The sequence below is a fragment of the Nuphar pumila genome, chromosome 12 (assembly GCF_984573655.1).
Source record: "Nuphar pumila chromosome 12, dmNupPumi1.hap1.1, whole genome shotgun sequence".
NCBI lineage: Eukaryota > Viridiplantae > Streptophyta > Magnoliopsida > Nymphaeales > Nymphaeaceae > Nuphar > Nuphar pumila.
Window position 1 is genome coordinate 8,776,023 of NC_143260.1, and position 17,084 is coordinate 8,793,106.

General features: G+C 36.5%; 1 pseudogene across 1 annotated transcript; it reads left to right on the forward strand.

The window, feature by feature from the left end:
- The first annotated feature begins 11,944 nt into the window (after nucleotides 1-11,944).
- On the forward strand, nucleotides 11,945-16,686 carry LOC149819903 (uncharacterized; annotated as a pseudogene). Its single transcript, XR_016426736.1, has 7 exons — nucleotides 11,945-12,640; nucleotides 12,752-13,439; nucleotides 13,470-13,907; nucleotides 13,950-14,686; nucleotides 14,792-15,001; nucleotides 15,037-15,325; nucleotides 16,676-16,686. The product of XR_016426736.1 is annotated as an uncharacterized LOC149819903 (transcript).
- Nucleotides 16,687-17,084: the final 398 nt, after the last annotated feature.

Here is a 17,084-nt window from a genome sequence, read left to right on the forward strand (position 1 = left end):
AATAAAGAAAAAAGATACCATTAAAACAAAGAAGAAGGGTAGACGTCTCTACAGTCCGAAAAAACAAGATCTACTCCGAAAATCGACAGCCATTGAGGCTCAAAAATTTGGGATCCCCCAATTTCAGGAAACTAATTGCGAGACGAGGAGACGACAACAAAGCTCTCGCCCCAAACAACAAAACCATCATCAAGGACACAAAAAAAACCCAATTAAATCAAGAAAAACGTACCCCAATTTGAAGAGCCTAATGGCCACCAAGGCTTCGAGGCCGCAGTTACTGAGCAACTCGTCTTCGGTGACGCGAAACGCGCGATTTATCCACGTAAACGAAGGGAGTAGCCTGCGGAAGGAGAGGGGGGAACGAATTCTTTGCCCCTCGACATGAGACGGGGGAGATAGACAACGGAACTGCCTGGTTGCTTCTTGAAGATGGAAAAGAGGACGAGGATGATGAAGACGAGGTCGATGTTGATGGCCGCTGACTCTAACAGGCTCTGCGCATTCATGGCTATGCTACTCGCAAACCTAAAAAGAAAGGTGGAGAGAGAAAGAGAGGATCAACAAGAGTGAAGTGGGCATACAGACAGAGAGAGGGGGGGGAGGATCAAGAAGAGTGAGGTGGGTATACAGAGAGAAGAAGTAGAAGACTGAGGTGGGTGTACAGAGAGAGAGGAGTACGTGGCATGTAAAATGCAGGCGTTTTTACAACGGCCGTCTCCGTGGCTATGTTTGCGCGCGCGTGTAATTAGAAAAGGGCATCGGCGGTGACAAAACATTTAAAACGGCAAAGTAACGGGCTGCCAAATTCGCGTAAGAAATTGAAAATTTTCAATTTTTCGTGTTTTTATCGGAAATATATAAGAATATATTTATAAAATAGACCAGCGGTATATTTTAATTTTTTCTTTTTTAATCTAAGGGAAAAATCCATGGGTTTTTGGTGACATTCACAAGTCGCCTCTATCAGATGAGCAAACCCTTCATGGGCTAGAGTAATGGTGGTTTGCTTACTCCGATCAAGTGAACTCTTGATTAGGGGCGTCAATGGGTCAGGTTTGACCCAAACTCGACTCGTACTAAACCCGATAAAGTCAGGGTTTGGTGATAAATAAGGTCTAATTAGAATCAGGGTCAAACTCGAAAGGTCAATTTCATACCAGATTTGGGCCCGATACAAGTTTCGACTAAGATCCACAATTTTTCTATGTAAAAAAGATAAAGAATTATTGTTTAATTGGGTATGGTTCGAGTCTGGTTCATGTAATCCTTATAGGATCCGGGTATTGCTTGTCTTATGGTGGGTTCGACCGAACCCAATTCCAGCATCTCAAATCAGGTCTGAGTTTGACTCTACTTGGATTTGAACCAAATTCAACCTGTTGACACCTCTACTCTTGATGGGCATGCAACGCATGTTGGCCTTGTTGGAATAGACAGCTATCTTAAATTCTTGTAAAATATTACAAGTGAAATATATAAGAATAGTTACAAAAATAATTTGTGAAAAAATGAATAATAGGACAAATGAAACATGAAATTCTGATTTCAGTTAGCTACTATATGGAGTATGAATAGGTTCTCAGATTTAAAGTATACAGTGACGTTCTATCCTTCAGATAAAATTATACGGTGACAAATTGGCATGGATATTTTGTTCTTAAAACAATCTGTTTTGTGTTTGAATTGCAATGAGATAATATGATTTTGTTTTTTGGCTTATAAAAGTTTTACCTTCTTAAATAGGAGAGGTGATCAACGGATCCCATTACTTGAAATAGGATGGGTTTCATCGAACATTTAATACTAACCTTTCAACAAAACCATCTAGCCGTTGATTGGATGGCTAGTATTGAAATGTTCGATGGAACCCATCATGTGATTGGTTGCCTCACTTTTACCCCGAGCAAGCTCTCCCTGAATCCCTGCCCCTAGTCTCAATTCCGTGAGGGCGTCTCTTACCACAAGGACTAAGCTGTGTGTAATCTCCACTGGGCAAAGAATCATGAGGGTTTTGCCATTCAAAAGTGATACAAAGTTTTTCCTTAGCTTTGCCATATATATATATATATATATATATATATATATATATATATATATATATAGAGAGAGAGAGAGAGAGATGGTAGCTGTGCACCAGCACAAATACCAGGACCGTTCATCGTGGTTTTGATTGGTCCACGCAAAAAATGCATGCTTTTGACCTTTAGCGCGGTCAAAACACTGTCACTAAAAGCCTCAGTTGGGGCCTTTAGTGACAGTATTTTGACACACGTATAGCCTTAAATGTGGAAAACTGACATTTTAACAGTATACCAACCTATTTTATGTCCATCTACGTACATGATCCATAAAAAGGTTGTTAAAGAGCTGGACCAACTTCTACATAGATTTTTATGTAGTGGAACCTTGGACTCGCCTAAACCAGCCCTTGTTAAATTTCTGTCAACCAATTTTCTATTTTGACATTCACTTGTATGTTTGGTGTTGCTTATGTATCAATGTGATTAAGTTCTGAAATATATATATATATATATATATATATATATATATATATATATATATATATATATATATATATATATATTTAGAATGAATGCATAGGTGCCTATGTGATTAGGTTGTGAAATATATTTTTTGAAATGAATGTTTATCTGCCTATGTGATTTGGTTTTGAAAATTTAGGTTTTTGAATAATAAATTTTTATTGAATTATTTTTTTATTTTGACGGACGTTAATTAAACTGAAGGTTTGGAAGTTGTTGCATTAAATGAATAACATACACTTTTCTTATGTTTTAAAGAAATTTTTGTGATTTATTATTCTTTGATGGATTTAATTGATCTTTTGATATGTGACCTTAGTAGGTCACATGTGTTGTTTTGGGATTTGTAAACTCAAGGTTTATGAAGTTTCCTATTTTTCTCATAATTTAGACCTTTAGAAACAATGTTTCCAAGTTAGAGCCTATTGTCGAGTGTAGTAAGGTATCTTTGAGAGTGCAATGCAGTGATTTCACTAGTTTTGAGAAATAGATTTTATCTTAAGTTGGAGATTTCAGTGTTGTTGGGAAAGGCCCTCTCCATACCTAGAGGGTACAATGTGAAAAAAAACAAAAAATGACTTTTTCATTAAGCATGAACAAGTTACATAAATTATTGTGGTTACACCTTGAAACATAGAGTAACTCATTACCTTGAGTGACTCTTTTCTCGCCTGGAGGATGAGTCTGCATCAACCCCATGGGATGTGCTGAGTTGCCAATGGACTCCTCAGTTGGTGGTAGCGTTGTTGTTGTGGTCTCCGCCTTGGTCACTAGGGTGAACCAGTCCCCAACTACAGTGGCTTAGAGGACACAAACTCCTTTTTGTTGAAGATCTAACTACATACGCTAGCGATAGTGTATTGTGACCTTTATTCAAGGAAATAAACTCCTTAATGAAGGATTCTAGACCTTGTTGCTGGTGTAACCAAGTTCTCATCAGGTTAAAATAAAATATGGAAAACACCCATGGTTGAATATACACTCCCATGTAGGCTGGCGAGCGACCTGAGGCAGTGGTACCCTCGTGGAGACAATAATTTTATCAAAACCTAAATTAGTTATTGTGTACATTTGCAGAATGAAAAATATGAATTTAAATGAAAAACAAAGAAAATATATGTATGTATCTTGGTTTTGCATAATTGTTTAAGTTACCTCTCGAGTTAGAGGTGGGTGTCGTGTCAAATCTCACTGGGAGTCGGGGATTGAGACTTGTGTTGAGCCTTGGACATCACTGAAGTTTAGTTTGACTTGGTGACCTACCCATTTTTGCTACGATGAGGTGGGTTGTCGGGTTTTCTACTAAGACGTATTGTTTGTCCTACCCTGCTTATTTTTTCTCTTTCTAGGTGCCCACGAGTAGGCGGGCGTGGTGACAACAGATGCGGTGAACTTGACCCTTCTCTTTCTGGGAGTGCTTTGTATTTTTGGAATGGCTATCAAAATTGTTGTTTAGATGTAAATTTTGTAAAGGGGTCATGAAAGTTCACCATTGAATTTTGTACACAACATTATACACATCAATGAAAAATTGTTTTGATGAAAATGGTATACTTTCATTGTGTATCAAATTCCTTTCAAAAGATTTTTATAGTGTTTAAATGTTTTTGATGTTCCGTTGTGTGCTCTAATTTCAAAAAAAATAGCTCAATTTTTGGGGGTCTCACAAAGCCTTTCCCAACATTTTGTTCTCTTTCTTTGCTGATATCTCCCCAGATCCCCTCTCATGTTAACTGTTATGAATTTCTATTAATATAACTTTTTCATTCTCTTAAAAAATAGAAGGAAAGAGATAAAGAAGCACCTAGTGGATTGCCTATCTCATTCATCTTCTTCTTTCCCATGACTAGTTTTCTTGATAATTAATTTGGTCATTTCTTTCTATATATGGAATGTTGTACTTAGGTTTGAGAAATGGGTAAGCATGCCTTCCAACAGCTGTATCCCTTCATGTTATTGGCCAACATGCCTTATAACAGTTAGGTAACACAATAATTAAACAAACACAAACTAAGATAACCAATTTACATGAAAAACGTGGTTACATTGTTTGTCTCAAGGGTTGTAACCCTTGGGGTGAAGGAACACTTTCTCATTTTGATATGACCCTAGTCTACCCCCCTTTTAGGTGAATATATGGCCTTGGGGGTGGATTTATAAACACAGAAGTGAATCAATTCACAAGAGAAACAAGTGTTTTCAATTTTTTTTATTTATAGATATCATGAAAGGCAAGAGGTTATGATTTACAAAAACTGTCTAGGGAAATTTTTTGCATAACAACCCACACCCAAAACCCTGGGTTCATCCTTTTGCGTGCATTGTCAACTCTCTTTCATTGGTATCAAAGCCTGGGTCCCTCCCTTGTCGATGATCATGTGTGCACAACAAAAGTCTTAGCCACCACTGAAAAAAAAACAGAAAAAAGAAAATTTAATGAAAAAGGCCAGTGATTTTGAATTTCTCTTTTGGCAAATAGTGAAGATAAAAAGGGGTTTAGGGTTTTCATTTGAGAAGGGGAAGGGTCGATAACTCCTCTCCTAACCAATTTTTTTAAGCTTATTTAATATTATTTAATGCTTAAATTATAATTTTAGTTCATATAGTTTTTGCTTATTATATTTAGAGACCTTCAATTATTTTTTAGAAACGGGGTTCTATTTCTGACTATTTTCAGACGCAACCTCAATTTTTGGAAATTGTTAGAAACATGGTTACTAATTGTTGGATTTCCAGAAACTAGCCTATGAACTTTTCTAAAATTATAGAAAGGTGTATGGGCTTTTTTGTTTAACTCAGGAAATTTCACAAATACTTTTTCAAGTAATATAGTAATATCTTGTTATTTTTACACAACCATTTTTTAATTTCTAGAAATTGCATAAAGATATCTCTGATTTACAGTATACCCCCTAGAGTGGCATTTTAATGAAAATTGCATGAGATTTATATGATTTTTTGAGATATATTAAGAATTATTATTACATGTCTAAACTAGATTAAAAATTCAAAATATCTGCTTAGTTATTTGTGAAGTTTATTTTGAAAATTACTAGTTTAAGAAAAATCATATTAATCCTAGTAATTCTCTTTGTTTTGGAATATGGCAAATAGAATTATCATGGCAAAACTATCCACAATTGAAAAGCTAAATGAGACTAATTTTGGAATGTAGAGGAGGAAAATGGAATACTCGATGCATAGTAAATCATTATATTTATTGAACAAAACAAAACCTTTACTAACTGAAACATCTAGTAAAGAAGAGAAGAAAGTGTGTAACAAATTTATTGACAACAATCAACTCACTTGAACTACTATCCTCACATTCATGCAAGATGACCTTATGCAGGTATTTGAAGACTTTGAGACTACCAAGAAAATGATGGAGGCGATCAAGGAGAAATATGACACGACATTAGAAACATATATTCAACTTCTCCTGAAACAATATAACTCGTGTAAGATGAAAGAGTTTGACGATGCAGTCGACCATGTAAATCATATGTTGGTGATGGCCAAGAACTTGGCCATAGCTAGAAATGAAAATTCAAAACGCATGCAGATCTCCACCGTATTGAACAACCTTCCTCCATCATGAATGATGGTGCCCGTATCTATGAAGCTAAATAAGAGGAGTCTCACCCTAACCAAACTTCTTCTGCAACTGGCTCTTAAGCAAGAGCACGTGAACAAAGATAAGATGGGATAAGTTATAAATACACAAGCCTCCTTCCCTAAACCTTTGCGTAGAATTAAGCCTAAGGGCCTAATCTTCAAGAAGAACTATAAGGGGCATCATATGTATAACAAGAATCCATGAGCAACAACAAAGGTTCTTGATTTTCCAATAAAAAACTTGGGTATTTCAAAAAGGACTAGTCGAACAAATCAAAGAAGAAAAATCCAAGAAAGCAAGTAACATAAAAACGTAAAGTAATATGCATAGTATCTAAATCACTAATCATAGATGTCGACCTCTTAAGATGGTGGATAGACTTAGGGGTGATGTGGCACATTACCAAGACAAATGAAGGGCTTATAAATTGAAGGAGTTGAAGTTAGATGACCACATGTATATATGAAATAATACCTATGGTGATGTGGTCGGGATAGGAACCTATAAGCTTTAATTAGAAGAGACTAATTTATTGTTGACTAATGTGTTATATGTACCTTTTATGAAAAAAAATCTTTTATCTATAGCAAACTTTGTCAAAAAAGGCTTCAAAATCTATTTTCGTGGCAACAAGGTTATATTAAAAAAATATGAGAAAGTGAAGCTCAAGGGTTACTATGATGTTGACCATGTCCTCATTCATTTCAATGAAAAGGCAATGATTGTTTCTTAGTATATTGATCATGCATTGAATGTGAATGTTAATAAAATGAAAAGGATAATTAGCATGAGATTATTACCTTTACTTAAAAATATAGATTTTGAAAAATGTGAACAATGGATATCTAAAAAAAAGACTAGAAAATATTTTTCTAAGGGCCACAGAGCATCTGAATTGCTAACAATAATGCATACTGATATATTTGGGCTCTTGATAGTAAAAACACATAAAATAAAATCATATTTCATTTGATTCATAAATGACTATTTAAGGTATGGTTATATCTACCTAATTTCTAGAAAGTCAGAAGCTCTAAAAATGTTTAATGCATATAAATGTGAGGTTGAAGGATCATTGAGAAAAAATATCCAAGTTATTAGATTTGATAGGGGTGGTGAATATAACTCTAATGAGTTTAAGTCCTACTTACAACTATGCCTTATACACCATAACAAAATGATGTAGTAGAGAGAATGAATATAACCCTAATGGATATGACAAGCTTCATATTGACACATGCAAGCCTTCGCATGAAGTTTTTGGAATAAGCAATAATTACTGTCATGCATATTTTAAATAGATTATCTTCTAAGGCTATAGAACTTACACCTTATGAATTGTGGACTGGCAGGAAGTCAGATTTAAGTCATTTATAAAAGTAGGAGTCACCTATGCATGTGTTAATTCATATTCAAATAAGAGATAAGTTAGATAATAAAACTATCAGGTGCATATTTATGGAGTACCCAAAGGGATCAAAGAGATATAGGCTATATAATACTAAAAAAATACCTATAGAAAGCATGAAATAAATTCTTGAAAAGTAAAGAAAGTTGTATTAATCATGAGGATAATGAGGTCCCACTTGATATCATAAATGATTATGAGGTACCTATTTAAGAATTTGAGCATAGTGATTCAATTGTGAATGATAAGTAGTCTTTACAACCTGTGATTTGGCAGAACAGTTAAAGAGCTCCTCTCTATTTAATTGATTGTTATCTTTTCTTGAGCGAGGAATTATGTTATTCAATGAATTTGTATGAAAGTCTTGATAATCTAAGTTTTAATGGCGCAGTTGTCTCAAATGAATCTGAACATTGGATATAGACAATGAAAGGTGAGCTTAATTTCCTAGAAAAGAATGGAGTTTGGGAACTAACTGCATTGCCCGAGTGATGCAAGACAAGTGGTATCAAGTAGGTTCTCAAAAGGAAACACAATGCTGATGGAACTATCGATAAGTTCAAGGCAAGATTAGTTGTGAAAGGATATTCTTAATGTAAGGGTATAGATTATGAAGAAACTTATTCTCTAATAACAAAATTAGCTTCTATTCATATTATTTTGGCACTCGTAACTTATTTTGATTATGACATATATCAAATAGATGTGAAAATAGCCTTATTGAAGGATGAATGAAAATAAACTATATTTATGCAACAACCAGAAAGCTTTGAAATTGAAGATCAAGAGAATAAAGTATACATGTCGAATAAATCCTTGTATTAGTTTAAGCAGTCACCTAGGCAGTGTTATTTGACATTTCATAAGGTCATAACCAAGTTAGGTTATGAGGCAAATAATTTGGGCCATTATATATACGCCAAGAAGAGTGAGAGTAAGTTTATTATTTTGTCCTTCTATATTGATGACATATTAATTACAGAAAATGATATAAAAATGATAAATAAAATAAAGTCTTGGATGAATTCTCGATTTAAGATAAAGGATATGGGTGAAGCCTCATATATCACTGAAATTAAAATCCAAAAAGCTAGAAAATCGAGATTGTTATGCATGGATCAAGAGAAGTATCTTTATTACATACTAAAGAGATTTAAAATGTGAAGTATTAAGGCAAAGACAACTCCTTTTGTTAAAGGCTTAAGACAAAAAAAAATGTTTGTCTAAAATATGGACAAGAAATGATAGATGTTCTCTTTGCTCAGGCAATTGAAAGCCTGATGTATGTTATACTATATATTAGACATGAATTAAGTTTTGCTATGAATTGAGAAGTAGATATCATCGCAATCTTGAGCCCCTTCATTGAAAAGCAGTGAATGTAAGTTATTTTGATGCATATTTTGTTGGTAATAGAGATAAAGTAAAATCCACCCCATCACTATGTATTTATCTTAAGAGGTGGGCAATTGTATGGTCATGCAAACCACAATGGTGTATAGCACAATATATCAAAGAAGTTGAATATATAGCATGTAACATGACAACCACAATTTGTGTTTAGATAAATCGCTTCATAAATTACTTGAAATTAAATATTTTAAAATATTCAATTCAAGTTTATTGCGATAACAAAGTTATACATTTGATTCATATAGTAGCATATAGCTTTAAGAGTAAACAAATTGATGCTAAAAATTAGTATGTGCATGATATGCTTATGAATAATGAAATAAAGTGAATTATGTTCTTGAAGGAGACATGATAGCAGATCCATAAACTAAGACAATCATTGAAGAAGTATTTACTAGACATGTGAGTCAGATATGACTCAAGTATGCCTAAATGTAAAGTATATAAGTCCACATATATTGTGTGAATAAAATTACTACTCAATGGTGTATACCAGTACAGTCCTTATTGTGAACATGCTTGGTAACATAAGTTGTTTCTTGTGGCCAAGTGAGAGATGTAGAGATAAATGGTCATAAGAGAACGGTTGGGAAGGGTTTCCCAACGGTTGTATCCCTTCATGTTATTGGCCAACAAGCCTTGTGATAGTTAATTAACAAAACAATTAAAAAAACATACACTAAGATAATCAAATTACATGAAAAACATGGTTACATTGTTTGTCTCAAGGATTGTATCCCTTAGGGTGAAAAGAGGCTTCTCCATTGGACATGACCTTAGTCCAACCCCCTTTCGGGTGAATATATGGCCCTTGGGTTGGATTTACAAATATAGAAGTGAATCAATTTACAAGACAAACATGTGTTTACATATTTTTTGATTTATAGAAATCATGAAAGACAAGAGGTTGTGATTTAGAGCAAATTGTTCATGACAATTTTCTGCATAACAACGCATCCTTAAAACCCCCGGTTCACCCTTCTGCACACATTGATCAACTCTCTTACAATGGATGCAAGTTGCATTTCATTGTGGGCCTCTTGGCTGCTTGAGAGGCTGTGGCTAATCTTGACTATTGTCAAAGGCTGAAAGCTGCTATGAATGGTTTGAATTTTCCAAGTTTTTCTGTAAATTTCATGGGAACTTATATCTTTTGTGTGTGTTTTAGTTTTATTTTTTAACTAAAACAAGAAATATCATGTTATAAACCAGCTAAATAGTCTCTTGATCTCTTCTTTCTTGTAACGAAGAAGAAACTTCCTCGTATAAACATGAATCTTAGTCAACTAACCAAAGTGATTTCTTGTTGGTCATTTGTCCCTTCATTTTGCATCTCACATTAAAGATCAGGGTCAAATAGTTAATTTTGACCATTTAGTGTCCTATTTTTATTACTACATGCATTATATATACATATAATGCATTATATCATCGTACACTAAAAAAATTCGACGATGCAAAAACAGTTTTTAGCGACAGTCTTGACCATCGCTGAAGACTTGAGCAGAAACTAAGTTTTTAACAGCGATCTAAAACTACTTTAAAAACCTTATTTTTTATTTTTTTGATGTGCGACGCTCGAACATGCATCCGACATCGTCTGACACCAGAGGCGTCTGATGATACCTCATTTCCTATATATAATAGCTTGTAATAGTGAGTGAACAAATCGCTCACTGAACTATTTTCTACCACTGATCTCACAAAGATCAGCTGTGAAAAAAAATCAACTTAAAACAGGCATTAGCAACAGTCACGACGGCCACTAATGCCCACCCCAGAGCTAATGTATTAGTTTTGTGCAAAACGGATGTCGATGCTTGCTGGCTAGGGCCGTCCACTATTACAGCCTTTGCTATTTTAAGTTTCTGTTTGGGAGAAGGGTATCAGAGGAGTTGGGAGGGTGTCAAAGACAGTTGCATGACTTGGAAGGGTCTAAACGTATTTGGAGTGTGTTTGAGAGAGGGAAGTGAAGATAAGCGTAAATGTCAGTTATTAACTATAGTTAAGCAGCTAACAACTAGGGTTAGGCAACCCGGCCTGCTAATGAACGGGACAATTGGCCCGATCAAAGCCCAGCCCGTAAATTGATGGGTTGGACTAACAGCCCAGTTTGGCCCTACCCATTGAGAAAACCTCAGCCCACGTTCTGCCTGTTATGCCCGTGGGCCTAATCGGGTCAAGCTGGGCTCATATATATATATATATATATATATATATATATATATATATATAAGAACTAAACATATTAGGCTCTCAGCATGACCTGATCTGCTTCCTCTTTCAGGCCCCATAGTTTATATATATAAGAACTAAACATATTAGCCTTTCTTTTAGGCCCCATAGTTTAAAGTGTTTTATAGATCTGAACAGTTAGATGTGTTTAGCATAATCTATTTAGAGGGAATTAACTCTTGGATCATGTTTTTTTTTATGAAAAAATGTATTTTTATAAGCCAATAAAAAATGATGATTTGATTTTGGATCATCAAAAAAACCTGTATGCACGTCAAATTTTGGTGATCCAAAAGCCGGTTCCCATTAAACAAAACCTATAGGTCAGATTGAGAAAAAATACCAAAAACTATGATTTTTGAAGGGCCCTAACGGGGCAGTATTACTATCTCTCTCTATATATACCAAGCTTGGTCCATGATGGGCTGAGCCGGGCTGCCCGATTCATTGCCCACCTCTACTTACAACTACATTCATCTACAGTGGAAGCAGATCAGGTCATGCTGAACATGAGCGTTTTTGCTCATGCCGGCATCGTGGCCATCCGATTTGCATTTTAAAAAGCTCAGACGGCCACAATGTGGGCATCAGCAAAAACGCTCATTTTCAGCATGACCTGATCTGCTTCCCAGCCAAACATGGTGAGGAATAAGTTGAAAATGTTACTTCCAAAGAATAGAGGGACACCGCTCTTTTAAAATCCATTTCCCTTCTCCAGTTTTTGTATTTCTTGGGACTCCTGGTTCCCAAACAGAGCTTAAATGCATTCAAGAAAAAATTGTAAATGATCTTGTGGTTGCCACTTCCATGTAAAACCGTGGATCCAGAACTATAAATTTAACTATTATATTATGTTTGATTTTGCATTTTTTCCAGGATCCAATGTTCAGGAGTTGCAGGTGTGAGAAGGCCTTTTCCCATGGTCGAATCCAAACAGGAAAGGCAACAGAAAACCGATAAGAACGCCTTTTCCCACGGTCGAATCCAAACAGGAAAGGCAACAGAGAATCCGTAAGAACGCCTTTTTCCCACGGCCAGAAACCAAACTGGGAAAAGGCAACAGGAGAATCGTTTTTCCCTTCCCAAAACAGAGCTATATCTGCAGACTAGGTGGTGGAGCGGCAACCCGGGACAAGTGATCGTCTCCTTCCTATTCTAGGTTTCATTCTCTTTTCTCCAGATTAGGGTTAGGGTTTAGGCGACGGGATCGGTGGCGAAGGTGAGAGTTTCTCGCAGCGCATGATGGCTGTTTGTCCTTGATGATTAGGGTGCAAAAGAAGGGATTTTATCCTCTGTTCGTCTAAAAGGAAGTTCTTTCCCTCTCAATTCTCCGAGAAAAAAATTGGGGTTTCCTCCCAGACAACGCTTTCTCTCTCTACCGCCGAATTCTGTCCGTTCTGGTGAAGAGTCACGTCGGAGGTACCGTTTTTCTCTCTCTGCCGTTGGATTCTGACGGTTCTTGGCGAAGTCTCACGTCGGAGGTATGCATTTTCCTTTGAATTTGAGTTTTGTTGGGTGTTTAATTTGCAGACTTGGAAGGATGCATATGAGCATGGATCATGGTGCAGAAGCTGAGTTATTCATGAAAACAATAGAGAGAGAGGATACATATGAGCATGAATCATGGTGCATATGAGCATGGATCATGGTGCAGAAGATGAGTTATTCATGGAAACAATAGAGAGAGAGGATACATATGAGCATGAATCATGGTGCAGAGAGAGAGAGAGTGAATGCACACTTAACGATATTCTGAGATTGATTGACTGTTTATTGATGGACTTCTTCATTGCCCATTTTTTTTCCCAAAGATTCCTGCGTACTTGCATGGTTTGGAGTGTTGCTCATTACTGTAGTTCGATATGGCTAGTGAGACATTGTTGGTCTGCGTGATTCATTTGGGGGGCGCCCTTGTGCAAAACGATGATGGGTCTGTGTTGTATAACGGTGGAGAAACACATCTTCTGGACATCGATCGGAACATGTCGTTCGATAGATTTAAGTCTGAGATATCAGAGATGTACAATGGCGATGCATCCACTTTGACGTTTAAGTACATGCTACCGACGAGTAAAAGGACTCTGATTACGATTTCCAATGACAAGGATTTGAGGCGAATGGTTGATTTTCAGAAAGATGATTCACCGGAGATCTATGCTATTGGCAGAGAGGTTATTGCTGCTAACAACATGAGTAATGGTCCAAGCAGGTATTTTCTAGACCCATAAATTGATCAAAACCAAAACAGCAAGCCAAGTGATTTTGAATATGGTGTTTTTAATCACAGTGTTAGTGCAGATTCTATAATCGAGTCTTTGGCACCAGTTGTGGCTAGTGAGGATAGGCCAAACGAGACCATTTTTTGGGAGAATATCATTGCTGGTGTAGGTCAGTTGTTTAAGGATGCTCATGGATTCCGTGAATCGCTGGGTAAGTATGCAATTGCCAGAGGCTTTGCCTACAAGTTTGCTAAAACAGATGCCGGACGTGTTGCTGCCAAATGTAAAGCTGAAGGATGCCCGTGGAGGATACATGCATCAAGAGTATCAACAACGAAGATTTTTAAGATCAGGACCATGAAAGATGAACATACTTGCAAGAAAGTCTCTGGCATAGACAATCATCCTAATGTTACAAAGGACTGGGTTGCAGATCTGATAAAGGAAAAGCTTCGCCGAGTGAAATTGTGAATGATATACACATAGAAGATGGAGTATAGCTGAAATATTTGCTGGCTTGGCGTGGCAAGGAGGCTGCTAGAGAAAAAATCTTGGGAAGGATGTGGACTATACTGTGAAAAGCTAATTGAGTCTAACCCAGTCAGTGTTGCTACATTATCCACTACGGAGGAAGGGCACTTTCATCGTCTTTTCTTATCCTTCCATGCATGCCTTCTTGGATTTGAGCATGGCTGCCGACCGTTATTGTTTCTCAATAGTGCTTTTCTGAAGTTAAGATATGGAGGGACACTATTGGCTGCAACAGCATTGGATGGAATTGATGGTTTTCTTCCAGTTGCCTTTGCCATAGTGGAGCAGGAGACATGATAGCTGGCATTGGTTTTTTAAATCAACTTTAGTCTGCCTTACTGTCTCCTCGGTAACATTTATATCGGACTGGCTGAAGGGTTTGAAAGAAGCTGTTGCTGAGGTGTTTGAAAATTGTGAACATGCATTCTGTATGTATCGTTTGACAGAGAACTTGAAGAAGGAAATGAAGGGTTCATTGTCAAAAGCAGTGAATGATGTCCTTGCAGATTTAGTTTATTCAGGTGCTAGAACATGTAGAAATGCTGATTTCAGCGCTTTCATTGAAAGCATGAGACCCATATCCCCAGATGCTGTTGCATGGCTCACGAATATCGACCCTGCACATTGGACAAATGTATTATTCAAAGGATCACGAGACAACCAACTAACATCAAATACTGCACAGTTCTTTGATAGTTGGCTTCCCAAGGTATGCGTTTGCCTGTTATGAAATTGGAGGACACCATAAGGTGCAAGATAGCAGAATTGTTTAATATGCGACTAGAGGATTCAGCTCAATGGCATACAAGGCTGACTCCTAAATCAGAAGAAAATTTGCAAAGAGAGAGAATCTGCCTCTTCGCTTTCAGTTTTAGTTTCTTCTTCCACAATATTTGAGGTGCTTGATGATCACACTAACGTGGTTGACCTTGAGAGGTGGGACTGCACTTGTCATTACTGGAGGCTTACAGGTCTACCGTGCCATCATGTTATTGCATCTCTCAATCGCATTGGTGGAAATGCTTATGATTAGTGTGAAAGATACTTCACAACTGAGTGCTATAGATTAAGAAGGGGTTCCACTGCGTATGCTGCCAACCGAACAACCACTCTGGAGTATCCTTTCCCCGGTGGCGGGTGCTCCACCTAACATATTCAGGCTCCATCAATCCAGTGGCAGATGTGGACTCCACTGGTCAAAATCCTGATGCTGGCACAGTTGTTAATGCATATCCAACAGTAGAGCTTCCTATAACACGACGACCTCCTGGTCGATATAAGAAAAAACGAGTTGAGTTTCAGGAAAAAGTGAAAAGGACACTTGTTTGTAGTCGATGTAAATTACCTAGTCACAGTAAGTCAACATGCAAAGCGTCAACTGAGTTCAACATGCAAATATCATGATCTTGCTTTACTTAATTTGTTTTATTTCCTTAATCACGGTAATTCTTTTTGCTCCTATAAGATATGAAAATATCATGATATGTTTTTTCTTATTGCGTATGTCAAGGGTCATTGATTTTACACCTGTAAGATATGGGCTGGAATCGACAAACACCCAATATCAATATTAATGTATATTTATGTTGAATAGAAACATAAATAGGGTGTGAACCAAGCGGTAAGGCATACGGGTTCTGGTCCTGTTATTCGGAGGTTCGAATCCTTCCATCCCAGATCAATTCCATCTTAACAAATATTATTTGTTCTCTTTAATAATCTTTTATTTAAGTGGTTCATGTTGGATACAACATAATTGTAATCCTTTGTTTATTTCTGGTTTGGTTTTTAATGATTCTTTCAATAGTATTTACTTTGCGTTTTCTTGCCTGTCTATTCGTCTGGAAGATCTGAAGCACCTAAAAAAATATGATCGAGTAGCATGCTTTTCTCCTATTGCATGAAGCTGGTTGTGGTTTGAAAAGGATCAGTAAGGTGCTAGCCCAATCAGGATTACTTGGAAAAGCAACTTTGCTGCTGTCTCACAGACATGTCCACATAGAGCAGACCCAAATTTTCTGTCAGGTATAAAAAAATGGTGGTGATAAGTCATCAACCGGCCATAAACCAGATCAGGCTTCCTAACATGGGATGATTATACATGCAACACTAAATGTTGCAATTATTCCATGTGTAATTGCATTCTCAATTTAAATGTAATTTGTCAGTATATAGGTATGGCCTTCATGTAAGATAATGGCACCGACTTAATGTATGTGATCATTTTTTCTTTTCATACATGTTCTTTGCCATGTTGTGTTTTCCCTTTACTGCTGGGAGTTTCATTTAACTCCTAATTACTTTGATGAAATAGCTTACTTTTTTGAGTAATTGTTATATGATAGAAGAAAAGAAATGCTATATATATCACTGCTGCTGTATTGTTGTGATAAAAACAGTGTCTTGCCTTGAAGGTAAGATGAACTTTCTACGAGACTTGGCAACCATTTATCTCTGTAGATGGAGGTGATCCATGCAAGGTGCTGTAAAAACTGTCAGTGCCTACGGAGAAGCAAGGACCTGGAGCCTATTTTTGCAATACTACTGGACTTGGAGCACTCACTTTTTCTTGAATTTGATAAGATAGATGATAACTGCAAATTCAACAGACTGGATAATACTAAACACCATATCTCTAGTGAACTATTTGTTCAAGTGTGCGACTTTGTGGGGTTGCACTGTCTATTACTGGTATTATATGCAGATGCTGTATGAATATGAATTTTCAGATTTGGTCACATTTATTGACTTGAAATTTTAAGGACAATATGTATTTTCAGGTTTGGTTACAAACTGTTACATAGATACTCCATCCGTTTTGACTCCTGTCTCATATCCCCTTATATACAAGTCATGTTAGAAACTTCAAAAAAATGGCCATGTCCCTTTACCCTGAGCAGTATCCATGTGACGTAGGTTACAAAGGTACAAATATATGCATTACCTGTTACTATGGGCATTTCAAGCTAATTTTGTTATGACGTGAAAAATTTCATAACGAAACTTCAGATTTGATTTTGCATGTACAAGACATTGGCAACTGTAAGATGCCTAATAACAATTCAGATTTTCTGGCAACACAGCTAATTTTCATGTGTTGATATTTAAAACAG